Below are 12,443 nucleotides of genomic sequence, written 5' to 3'. Positions count from 1 at the left end.
TCAGTCGTTCTCATCTCATCTCATTAAGTTTTAATGTGACCCCGCCCACGGAGAGCGCGCGCTATTCAAACGCAAATGATCTGAGGCAAACGTGTCAATGCCCACATCAGCTGGATAAAACACATCAAGTTTAATTATACTCATGTACTTTAGGTCGTCTTGCGACGCTGTGGAATCCTGATCCGGCTGAGGAATAGGTCAGTTGTATATTTGCTTTGTTCTAATCGCAAGTGTCTGTACACGCAAAAAGACTGTTTAAATATGAATCGCGTTTCTGTGTGTGAATGAATGAACGCACAGATGCGCGCTGTGTGTAGCTACAGCTGGCAAAAATACTATTTCAAAATGAATCGCGTTTTTGTGTGTGAATGAATGAACAGCTTTTACCAAACTCCATTGCTATACTGAGATGAGTAAAAATCGACTACAAAAATCAGATAGATTATAAAGTTTTTACTGTAAAATACTGCCACATCAAATAAGCTTATAATGTTGCCAATTTCTGCTCATATGTTAAATATATATATACTATGTTTTGTCAAAAATAAAGTCATCAACTAAGATGTTATTATAGTGTTTGTTCCAATGTAGGCTACATTCAAACTAATGAATCCTTAACTTTGAATTACGTATGATAAAATGTATACTTTAGTTTTTACAAAGAAAGATTACACTGGAAATATTGTTACAATTTTAATTGTTGTTGTAATTGTATAACCTTTTTAATAAAATAGCAAAAAAAAAAAATATATATATATATATACAAGGATAGATGTAAACAAAATCTTAAAAGGTCAATATAAGCCTTCTCTTTAAATAATTTTTATTGTGTTTTATTAGTGACACATTTGGGTAGAGAATGTATTCCAAATCTGAAAATACAGTATGAGAACAATTAACTGCACTATTCCTAGAAATGTTTACCTTGGATATTATACAATTTGCAAGCACAATTTGTGGAAAAAACAACAACAACTGTGAACCAATTATATATATATATATATTAGGGGTGTAACGATACGCGTATTCGTATCGAACCATTCGGTACGAGGCTTTCGGTTCGGTTTTCGGTACGCATTACGTACCGAACGGTTCGTTGGACCATTTTTTCTGCCGACCAAAATTTCGTTATTTCAAATGAAGGCGCGTTGCGGGTGGCAAGCGCGCTCATAGAGGCTGGCGCGACCACAACATCAACTGGCAAATGCAATGTAAGGAACGAAACTGAGCTACTCGTATTGTGTTTGTGTGGACCGTTTTGACCTGTGAAGCGGGACTCGCGAGCCCTATGCGCGAGCCTGATCAAGCAACACCACACAGCGCTGAGAGATCCAGACCAGTAAAGAAAGCATTTGAATTTCAAATGCTTTTTGAATTCGCCACTGAAGTAATAACATCGCTGCGAGATCTAGTGAGAAACATGCACATTTCTCTGTTATGAACGGATCAAACAGCACTGACGTGGAAACCAGGAAGAAACATCGTGCCATGAATGAACTGGCGGGTGTCCACAGATCAGCAACATTCACCGTGGAATGGATTTGCTGTAGTAGCCTAACACTAACTGCAAGGTATGGAAGTTTGTCAGGAATAGTGGGCTATAATGCTTTCAAGTAACATTACGTCTGTTTTATTTTGACATTATGAATACAATTGCTGCCCTCAAATGTTAATCTGAACTAAAATAAACCTTTGTTTATAACTAGCCTACTACTACAATATTACATTTCATTTTGTCCAAGGAGCTGTTTTGTTTTATATGCTCATAAGAAGAGTCAAGTACAACAAAAAATAAATAAATTAAAAAATCATACTTTATGATGTTAGTTTAATTAAATAAAATAATAAAAAAAAAAAAATTTAATTCAAGGAAATTTCTCTGGCATTTATTTATTTTTGCTGTAGCCTATGGAAAACGTACCGAACCGAACCGTACTGAACCGTGACACAAGTGTATCGTATCGAACCGAACCGTGAATTTTGTGAACCGTTACACCCCTAATATATATATATATATAAATATATATTTTTTGTCCTTGCATTCTTTCTTGTGGCTCAGTGACACACCTGAATGAAAGGCTCATTATGTATGCAGCCTCATTATGCGGGGGCATTGTCTCCTCAGGTGTGAATCACGCCCACTCGCATATTGCCTTCCCAAACAAAAAGTCTTACAAAATTTAAATCAATGTATTGTTTTATGTGAATGATTAAGCAGGATGATTTTCACATCATTTTGAAGAAAAAACTCTAGGCGACAAAATGCATTATTCAGAAGTTTTATGGACACATATTTAGTATGTGTTTTGTGGCCTTATTTCAGAAATTTTCATTTTTAGTTTTTTCAATAACCATGCATAAACATTATTCTCTCAAAAATACAAACATGTACATACATGTTGCTCACATATTATGGTAGCCCTGTTTGTGCTAAATAGAGTGTAATTATACCTTTGCCATTAATATGTTTATAAGCAACTGAAAAAAGCACAAATGTAAGGGCATGTCAGAACATCTCAAGGACCCCAAAAACACCTTAGGCCCCAGAGGGTTAACCCCCTGGGGTCGGCGGTATCGCCGGCGATACCAGCTCGCGTTTTTCCTTATCAGTGCAATAGAGACTCTAAATACTCTGTTGACTTTGATTTTACAAACCAGTTTCATACATCAATCGATCCTGTTAAGTGTGTATTATTTTTGTGTATACTCACAATAAAAACAAAGTGTTGTGCTTTTTGCCAAATAAAGAAAAATAAACATGATGCGAGTTCTGCTTTCTCTCTGTCAATGTAGTCCATTCTGAAACGCGTCCGAAAATGAACTGTAACTCAGTATATATATATATATATATATATATATATATATATATATATATATATATTTATTTATTTATTTATTTTGTCCTTGCATTCTTTCTTGTGGCTCAGTGACACACCTGAATGAAAGGCTAATTATGGGTGTGAACTTCTCAGGTGTAAACCACTCAATATTCATGATGGTGTTGGCTCGTTTACGCCCACTCGCATATACGCTGATTTCACGCAGCCGCCATTTTGAAATCGAAAGTGAGGATCCGGTGGGAAGAACCCCGGAAGTAAAGATAAACAACAATGCCTTGGACTACCAACCTGAAGCTGCTGCCGCGATTTACACTATTGGATATTAATAGTCAACTATTCAAGTAACGCATCAGACCCTCACGGACATCCCTGCCCTCCTCCTCTTTAGCCTGTTCCAGTGCCAGCTCTGCTGCTGAAGGTGAATCCCAGGTATTCTCATAGGCCTCTCCATGACTCAGAAAGGTTATGTAGAGCACAGCATGTCAGCACCATAGATTTCACAAGGCCTGTTTGTAAAACCAGGAACAATCACATCCCACCACTCAGAAGCTCTGTTAAATGTCCAAACATAAGGGTCTGTGGCGGTGACTTTGCAAAAAATTATACATCTGAAATACACAGATTACACATTTTAATACATAATATAGGCAGCTAAATTCATTATATGCTTTGTGACAGTGATATAGCGATTGAGACCCTAAAAACATTGCTAAATGCAAGATTAGCTTACCCTAGTGCGCCGCCAGGCAAACCGAGTGATGTCGTCATCTGCGCTTTGTTGTAAGAGTTCCCAGACTCTTTTGGTTTTTTTAGCAGTATTTTGTTTTGCTGCCATCAGCCTCATTTGAAACACATTTCTCCATCTTGCAGTTAAAAACATCCACATACCAAAAATCAAGAACACCATCCCCTCGATAGGCTCCATTGTTCCTGTGTTGTGCGTTTGAAATGTGGCGCGTTTATGATGATGTCATTGCAGTATAGGCGGCGCAACTATAACGATCAGTCTATAATCCCACCCACTTTGAAGCGGTACTAACTGCAGTGGAAAAGAAAACCGAGCTAAAGCGAGCCATGCTGTGCCGAGCTGAGTTGTACAACGCAGTGGGAAAAGCGAAGCGAGCCGAACCGTGCCATGCCGAGCCGAACCGTACCATGCAGTGGAAAAGCGCCAGTAGACTATTTGATTTAAACCTAGGGTTGGGTACTGAAACTGGGCACCGATATGGAACCGGTACCCAAGTAATCGGTATGTAACCGGACCGAATCAAAACGCAGATTTCGGTGCCTCTTTTTTGGTGCCACTTAAATACCTCAGCTGTTGGTTGAAATATTTGCCCTCTGGTTCTCCAAAATGGACGTAAGAAACATCATCACCGCATGTGATCGCTAGTTAACCATTTGAGCGTACGATCGTTCACTGGTGTGCTTAATGTTCAGAACGCGTGATCATCAACTTCTAAATTCAAATCTGCATTTGCGCGTTGGCTGGCGCTGAGCCAGAGAGACAGACGCGCTCAGCACTGTTATAGCCTATCACAACTATTCATTGTTTTCAACCACAAAAGCTTTATTTTAGGTTTCAGACATTTAAATACACATCAAGTATTAGCAAAACAACATTTATAGTTTTTAAAATACACACTGATGTCTATGGAAGCGGCAATAACAATCCTTTCAATTATAAATTGATGACGTGTTTAGATACACATTGTGTAGGAGGTAACTATAAAATTGACTCTATTCTTCTCACACTTCACCAGCCACTTATTTTAATGTATTTCAGGAGAAGTGGACAAAACACATTCACTTACATTTATTTAAGAATACAAATATCAGCCAAGTATTGACTGACGCAACCAATCACAGTTCGTTATTTGTTCTGTGTCATGTTTAGTGTGAAAATGTCGATGTCCATACAATAACTGACCGGCGTAATGTTACATCTAATAAATTATTCATTCAAGAACGTTGTGCAAGTTTACTGCAAGAATAGAGCCGCAAACCTCACGGAGCCTACTTTTGAAAATCCAGCATTCAGTTGATCCTGATGAGAGCTCATTGCCACAGTTGTAAACATGACAGCGTTCTTCTTCACGAGGGGTTTCGCGTCACGGCATTTAAGGTGATGCATTCTTAAATAACGCTCAACTTGTGCAGGGGCCTGTTTCAGAAAGGAGGTTAAGTGAAAACTCTGAGTATGTTAACCCTGAAATGAGGGAAACTCTGGGTTTTTTCTGAGGATCTAATGGCAGAAATGCAATATAAGATCCATAACTATGTTTTCAGTGGTGTATAAAGACCTTACTTAATGAACCGTTATGTTTGTATTAACTTAGAATGAGTCATTTATATCTACATAACCACGGCCACCCCTTTCTATGAAGGTCGACATATTGTGACGTCATGTTTCTACCGTAGCCGACAGCGAACAAACAGCGCTACAGAGCGCTTTTCGTCACTAACTCGACTGACAAACAGCAGAAAAAGACGCAGCAGCAGAGTTTCGTGAAAATGAATGTGACTGACCACAGTTATTCTATCGGACAAGAGCCGAAGGAGGGTAAATCTGATTCGAAGAAGAGAAAATATGACAAATCAAGAAAACACCTCTGCCTCTCTGCCCTCTTCCTCTCCCTTTCCCTCTACCTCTTCCTCTTCTAGTTACTTCAGGTACATAGTCAGGTTGTCCCTGACTCTGCAAACTTGGAAAAAACCATGCTGTCTGAACGACGCCACGGACATCGTGACGTTAGCTATTTACCCTTACCAAGCTGCTTTGATGCTCTTATCCATAATTAGCTCTTATCTTTTACTAACTAGCATGGAAAAAAGGCTATGCTAAACTCACTGAATAAAAGACAAACACAATGATGAACAAGTAAAAATAACAATCGCAATAACATGTGGTTTAACTGAACAATTAAGTAAATATAATTTAATATAATATAAAGAAACCTCATGGCTTGACTTGATACTCTCTGCAGACTCCGACTCAGACGACGACATCTTTTTATCATAAGTCGGCCACAGTAGCTTCTCATTCGAGTTTGAAAAGACAGGGAGCGGGCGTCAGTGAATGGCTGTTTGCAATTCGCAAAGATCACCACTAGATGCCGCTAAAAATCACACACTGCACCTCTAAGTAGTAAATGCATCTTGATTTAAGAATTTTTAGATATTTTGACTGAAAACAACCAAGACAAAAAGGCTAAGAAAAGCATTTTTTTGCAGTGCAGTACATTAATTCATTGCGCATTTTTCAGCATCGGAGATGCAGAGCACATTAGTAAGGCCACTGTATCAGAACAGGAAGGAAAGTGTGCCTCGCTCTCACGCTCCTTCTGAGAGTTTTTTTGTTGTTTAATGGACACAAACCCGTATGAGCCATCAAAGAAGGATTCACAGGATTGCAGGTCAGTGGTGGAGAATTCGGTTTAAATGAGGCTGATCTGATAAATGAAGTTCACTTGATAACATCTTGCTGTGACCTCTGAAAGTAACCTAATAATTAGAATTTCCTTTATGATTTCCAGTGTGGTTGGATGCATTGATGAAACACATAATCCCATCATCGCACCTTCCGAAAATGAAACATTACTGAATGGAATGGGAGGATGCCAGATGGAAGGGTAGAGATATATGCCATAACCACCACCACAGCTGTTAAATAAACAAATTATTCACAATTATTTGTTCATCTTTATTTCCTACAAATACAAAAGCAACAGTAATTATTTTTCCTGGTGGATTTTAATATTCTTTCAATATTGTGTATCTCCTCCTCATCTATCAGTGGTGGTGCAGGTCCAGCCTCTGCATTCTTGCTATTGGCGGAGTAACTTATAAGTCAAATGTTAATTTCATTAGCCTAATTAAAACATTTAACAGGTTGGATTGGAGAACATTTAATTATGTGAAAAGAGCATTATATTCTAAATACATTATACTCCACATCTATATATGGAAACCGCTGCGCCACATTGAAATAGATTAATAAATTGCTGCCACGTTCTATTTTTTTCTTTTTCTTTTTTTTTTCCTGTGGGATACCATGAAAATGAGTGTTAGTTCAATAACTTACATTTCTGTCAGTTTGCACCTGATAATGTAACAGTGATTAAGAATTATACTTGTGTATTGACTCGGAAGTATGCAGACGTCTTTTTGTTGTGTGCTGTTGCCATGGTGAATCATAATTTCGGAGCTCTATTGATCATGGCTTTTCATAGGCATGGTGCACGCGCTTAACTCAGAGTCAACCTACTCAGAGTTAAACTAACTCAATTCAGCTGTTATGAAACCAAACACTCAGAATTTCCCATCTCAGGGTAAATCAACTCAGAGTTCAAGTTCAAGTTTTAACTCAGAGTTGGTTGAACCTCCTTATTGAAACAGGCCCCAGGACATTCAATAAGTCAGGAGAGGTGTCGTATTTGGCCAGAGAAGGCAAAAAAAAAAAAAAGTGAAAAGAATTGCTGAAATTTAAAACTGGTTTGTAGCATAACAAGAATACAGACTTTGCTGTTAGTAGTACTGTAGTGTTATTTAGTGTTAAATTATTGTATTTGGGTTAGGTGGCTTAGGTTGCATTGGGAATTTGTTATGTAAATTTGTTGTGTTTTGTATTTAGACTACCTATATTTATACATTTACTCAAAAAATTTTATATATTAAATTTTAAGAATTTTTTATTTAAATTTTTTCAATAAAAAAACGTTCTTCAATGTCATTCACCATTGTTTTGAGGCTCTCTCTTTTTTTTTTTATCAGTTCAGGCACAGGTACCGTTTCAAAAGTATTGATTTGGCACCGGTATCGAAAAAAAAAAAAACGATACCCAACCCTATTTAAACCTTTCATAAGAGTGGGGAAATGAGGCTAGGTAATGGTGCTCTGGATATCCTTTATACTGTACATATATAACAAATAGTTTGGATTATTCTATACATGTGTTACAGATCTTGGCTGATCGTGGATTTACCCTTCAAGACGACTTTGCACTGTTAGGTGCCAGCCTAATTACACCAGCATTCACAAAAGGGAGGAAACAGCTGTCAGGGAGAGAAGTTGAGGAATCCAGAGTGAAATCCAATGTTCGAATACATATTGATAAGTTTACCAGAAGACATCATGTATGATTCAGTTAAATGGTTATTAACTATTCTGTATATAAGGAACAACATTTCAGTAAACAGTGCAATATTACATGGCAACCAAAACAAAGTATATATTTTGATGTTCGATAAATTCATTTCTCGAAGAGATTTTCTTCCCAGCCCTGGTCGTGTTAATTTCATAAACAAGCAGATGGTGTTATCTCTGTGCTTTTGCTTGTAGAGCGTGTGATCGGCGTCTTGAAGAACAGGTACCACATCCTCGACGGCCCACTTCCTGTGCAGTTTGTCAAGTCCCTGAAGGATGAAATTGTAGACAAAGAGGTGGCAACAATAATGTGCATATCTGTGCTGCTTTACTTAATATGTCACCAAGTGTTGTATTTAGCCATGACAAAGTGGGGGATGAGAAATAATAAATATAAAGGCAATATCATCTTAATGATGTAGTTTCTTGGTTTATACACTGTATCCCTTATTTACATGCATCCATCTCAACATAAAGCTGTCCCTGCACTGTCTGTAGCTTCTGCCTCCATCATCTGAAAACATATATTTAGCATTTGAACACTTAGAATACATTATTGTTCTTTGGTAATATTATTATAATGTATTATTTGAAATGTATTATTTATTATATTAAATATATATGCACAATACCCACTGTCTCTCTGATTAGTGTTTAACAGTGATTTAAATCAGTTGGTTTACCTCATGGTCCATCCTGGTGAATGAGGCTCCTGTCAGACACGGGTATATCTGCCTTGCCCAGAACCTGCTTATTGTATCTAGACTTTTAAAAATAAAATCCTCATCTCTTGCAACACGGACATCTCACTGGGCTTTGCTGTGGGGTCCAAGTTATGCAGTCAGCATAGCTTGCATGACAGGTAAACATCTGCATCTGCACTTGTAGAACATATGTTTATTTTAGTTATAGTGTGTTCTCAGATTGACATCTATACCAAGGTTTTTTTCTTTTTTTAATAGATTGTAATCATAATGTACCCGTGTGTAGTATGAGTGGTTCTTCTTCAAGGAGAATAAAGTGTCCAGATGTCCTTTACCATTGCACTGCACAGGCAGAGAGCATATTTATTGGTATCTATGGCATCCACCTCGTGGTCCTTGCCCCACTGCAAAGACGGCCCTCTCAGTGTGACTGATGAGTGACTACAGATGTCATTAAATAATGTTTGTGATGGTGTTTCCAGAGATGTGTGCAGGACTCTGTGTGTAGTAGAGCCTGTGATGGGTTAGGTTAGGTCTCTGGTTCCTGACACTTCTTTTTTTGGTGTGCTTACTGTAGAACTCAATGTCTTTAATCATTGCTGGCTCAATTGTTTTGGTTGAAACACCATTCCAGGCACAGGCGACGCTGGTGCATGCGACTTTGTTGTAACCCAGGTGGACACAGGCTTCCAGCTTAAACAGGACTGCCCCAACATGTGAACAGCTTTCCACAAGTCTGAAAAAAAGAACCATAATCACAGTTTACTGACCAGGTACATTCACACATATTTAGCTTGGTGCTTGTTCACACAAATGAGACAGAAGAACGGCAGTGTTACAAGGAGTATACATTTATTTTGTTTCTACAAGTTCGGTCTTACCCTGCCATGCAGTCACAATGGGCTGCCAGGATATTTCCATCACTGTTGACAGCAACCCAGGTGTTGTGAGGCTTCTCTGTGACCCTATAGGATGGCTTGATAATGTATTATATAATGTATAATAATGTATTGCATGACATCTCAAGCTTGATTAGAAAGCAGGACACTAGCAACCTTAAACATACAGTTTAAGTTATGTAAGCTTCCCACAACTCCAATATTTTACAACCTATCATGATCATCGTGTTATTTTAGATAGATAACTGCAGGGCTGTCTTAGTGTATCAACTAGCCCAGGCTACCTGCCATCATCATCCATATCTTGCTGCTATGGAAATATCATGAATTACGGATGATGCTATCGAAAGCTAAGTCAGGCTAGTTGGCTGGACAGAAAAGTGCACTCAGTACTCTAAATATAAAGACCTAATATATACCTGGTGCCTCGATGAGGTACGAGTAAATGTCCGGGTAACCCAGCAAACACAGAACGTTGGCACAACGTACCCAACCTTCTAACAACGTTTTATCAACATGGCCAAAAGGTTGCTATAAATACGTTGTGTGGTGAAGGTTGTTAAAGCGTTGTCACAATGTTGACAGTAAACCACCGTTCAGGGCCATTGCTTAAGGTTGTGCCAACGGTGTCTTGTCAACCACTGGACTACATATGTACTCGTCACTGCCCTGAAGCGCGAAAATCAGCCTTTTAAATTTCAACCGCCCGTTCGGCTCATTGTGTTGTCTCGTTCTTCATCGAGTAAGGATACGTGAGTATTGCGTTTTATTTACCTCAGCTAAATAAGATACGTAATTATTCAAACACAACCAACTTGTTTTTCATTTCATTTGTCTGCTATTTAGTCTCATTCGTTTCGTTTTGTGGATGTTTCCTGGGCTGATTCCGTTTACCGAACTTTATCGTCCATGCTTTCGACTACTGATCTTTGCTTTTTATGTTTTATTTATTATACTTAAAAGAAATTTGTATATTATTCATTTATTTAGTTTTTTTCTTTTTTCACAAATGTATGACTTTTGGAAGTGCAATTTGATTACCATATGCAGTTAGTATTAATAAAGTTGAATTAACGTAACCTTCTGTAATTTTTACTCTTCAAAGTGTACACTTGCAGGTGTTGATTATAATTAGGCTAATTTACTGATAGCCCCATTAAATAATAAGGATCAACAATATTTTAAAAAAACGATATAATTATCTAACATCTGACTAATTAAAAACATCTCTCAGTTGCTGAATGTCACGCAGCAACGTTGCTACAGCCCTGTGGCGTCTTACAACTCTACGTTGTTACAATGTTGCGAGCACGTAGACAGCGACGTTGCCACAGAAGAAATGCAACGTGCCACAGACGTTGCCACAACGTACATGTGTTTGCTGGGAAGACACCTCTGGACACTGGGTGGGGTTGTTACACCAATTTGATGCAGGGAGAATGAAGGGACATATTTTTAAATTGACCAAATTAAGTTTGTGGATGTATCTTTCACGCTCTATGGCAGGCAGGGTGGACATATAATTACTTGACATTTTTAATCTTAGTGATTTCTTAAGTTATTCACGCCTGCCGTCTGTGTTCGGACGTTGTTTTGTGCCGCTATTTTGTATTGAAGTCTATGGGAAGTCTAGTTTATTTTTCCCTAAAAAGGGGCAGTGACGAAATTGACAGTTAAAGGGATACTCCACTTTAAAATGAAAATTCTGTCATCATATACTCACCCTCATGTTGTTTCAATCCTTTATGAATTTCTTTCTTCTGCTGAACAGAAAGGAAGATATTTAGAAGAATATTAGTAACCAGACAGTTTCTGGTCTCATTGACTTCCATAGTATATATTTTTTTCCTACTATGGAAGTCAATGAGACCAGAAACTGTCTGGTTACTGACATTCTTCTAAATATCTTCATTTCTGTTCAGCAAAAGAAAGAAATTCATAAAGGTTTGAAACAACATGAGGGTGAGTATATGATGACAGAATTTTCATTTTAAAGTGGAGTATCCCTTTAAGTTCCCGGATGTGCCGGTAGTTCGTATAATTAGTATCACACAGCTGAACCAAATGAACTAATTAAGACGGTTATCATGGAAACAAAGGAGTGGTGGGAAACTGAACAAATGCAAACAATGTCCAAACACAAACTGGAATGTAACGTACATTTAAGCTTACCAATTTCAAATGTAACAATATAATCGTAAAAAAGTATGAAACAAATCTCAACTTTCAAATTCTGTAAATTGTATAACTAAATTCAAACAATAAATGTGTGGTGACATACTTTCATATCTTGCTCTTTACTACTAGTTAAAGTTTCTCGCTTGACGTATTTAACATCCCTTTACAGTAAATATTGTAAAAAGTATTTGCGGCACACAGTTTAGGAGGCAATCTGTTAGAGTTTTCTTTAAGTGAAACTCTTACTGAAAATTTTGATATACTTCAAGAGAAATCAAAGAACAAACTGGTGTGATGTCATTTCAGGAAAAAATAAGCCCAATAATAGAAAATTCTTTGATGAGAGCTTCTTTATAATAGAACATTAAGTTGTAATTTTAATTGAAGGTGAAACTTACACTGGTTTTTTCATGTTTAATACTGTAAAGCTACTTTCTTTAAGGAAATCAATTGTATAAATTGCTATATAAATATGCGAAACATGACTTGACTGCAGAGCTGATTTTAGAGAGCTGGTGCAAAAATCCACATCGCTATGATCAGATGCTTCCACAAATGCTGATGTTTCATTGGGTTTATTTTGTTATTGAAAGGAAATTGTGTAACACATATTTACAGTACATATTCATTTAAATGCCACTTTGTATGTTTGCCAAGTCCGCTGCTAAGGTATTTTG

General features: G+C 37.5%; 1 protein-coding gene and 1 long non-coding RNA gene across 2 annotated transcripts in view; one reads left to right on the top strand and one right to left on the bottom strand.

Annotated features, from left to right (window-relative positions):
* The window catches only part of LOC309497428 (uncharacterized protein), a 292,681-nt gene that overhangs the window by 87,810 nt on the left and 192,428 nt on the right, over positions 1-12,443 (top strand). The gene's annotated exons all lie outside the window — the stretch shown is intronic.
* Positions 8,603-10,399, bottom strand: LOC309497512. The gene is made up of 3 exons (XR_014205588.1): positions 9,571-10,399; positions 8,966-9,425; positions 8,603-8,861 (listed from the first exon to the last, which is right to left on the bottom strand). It is a non-coding gene; the product is annotated as an uncharacterized lncRNA (long non-coding RNA).

The sequence above is a fragment of the Leuciscus leuciscus genome (genome assembly GCF_965113295.1).
Source record: "Leuciscus leuciscus genome assembly, chromosome: 4".
Taxonomy (NCBI): domain Eukaryota; kingdom Metazoa; phylum Chordata; class Actinopteri; order Cypriniformes; family Leuciscidae; genus Leuciscus; species Leuciscus leuciscus.
The sequence above is the reverse complement of the archived record's forward strand: the minus strand, read 5'-3'. Positions and strand labels throughout refer to the sequence as shown.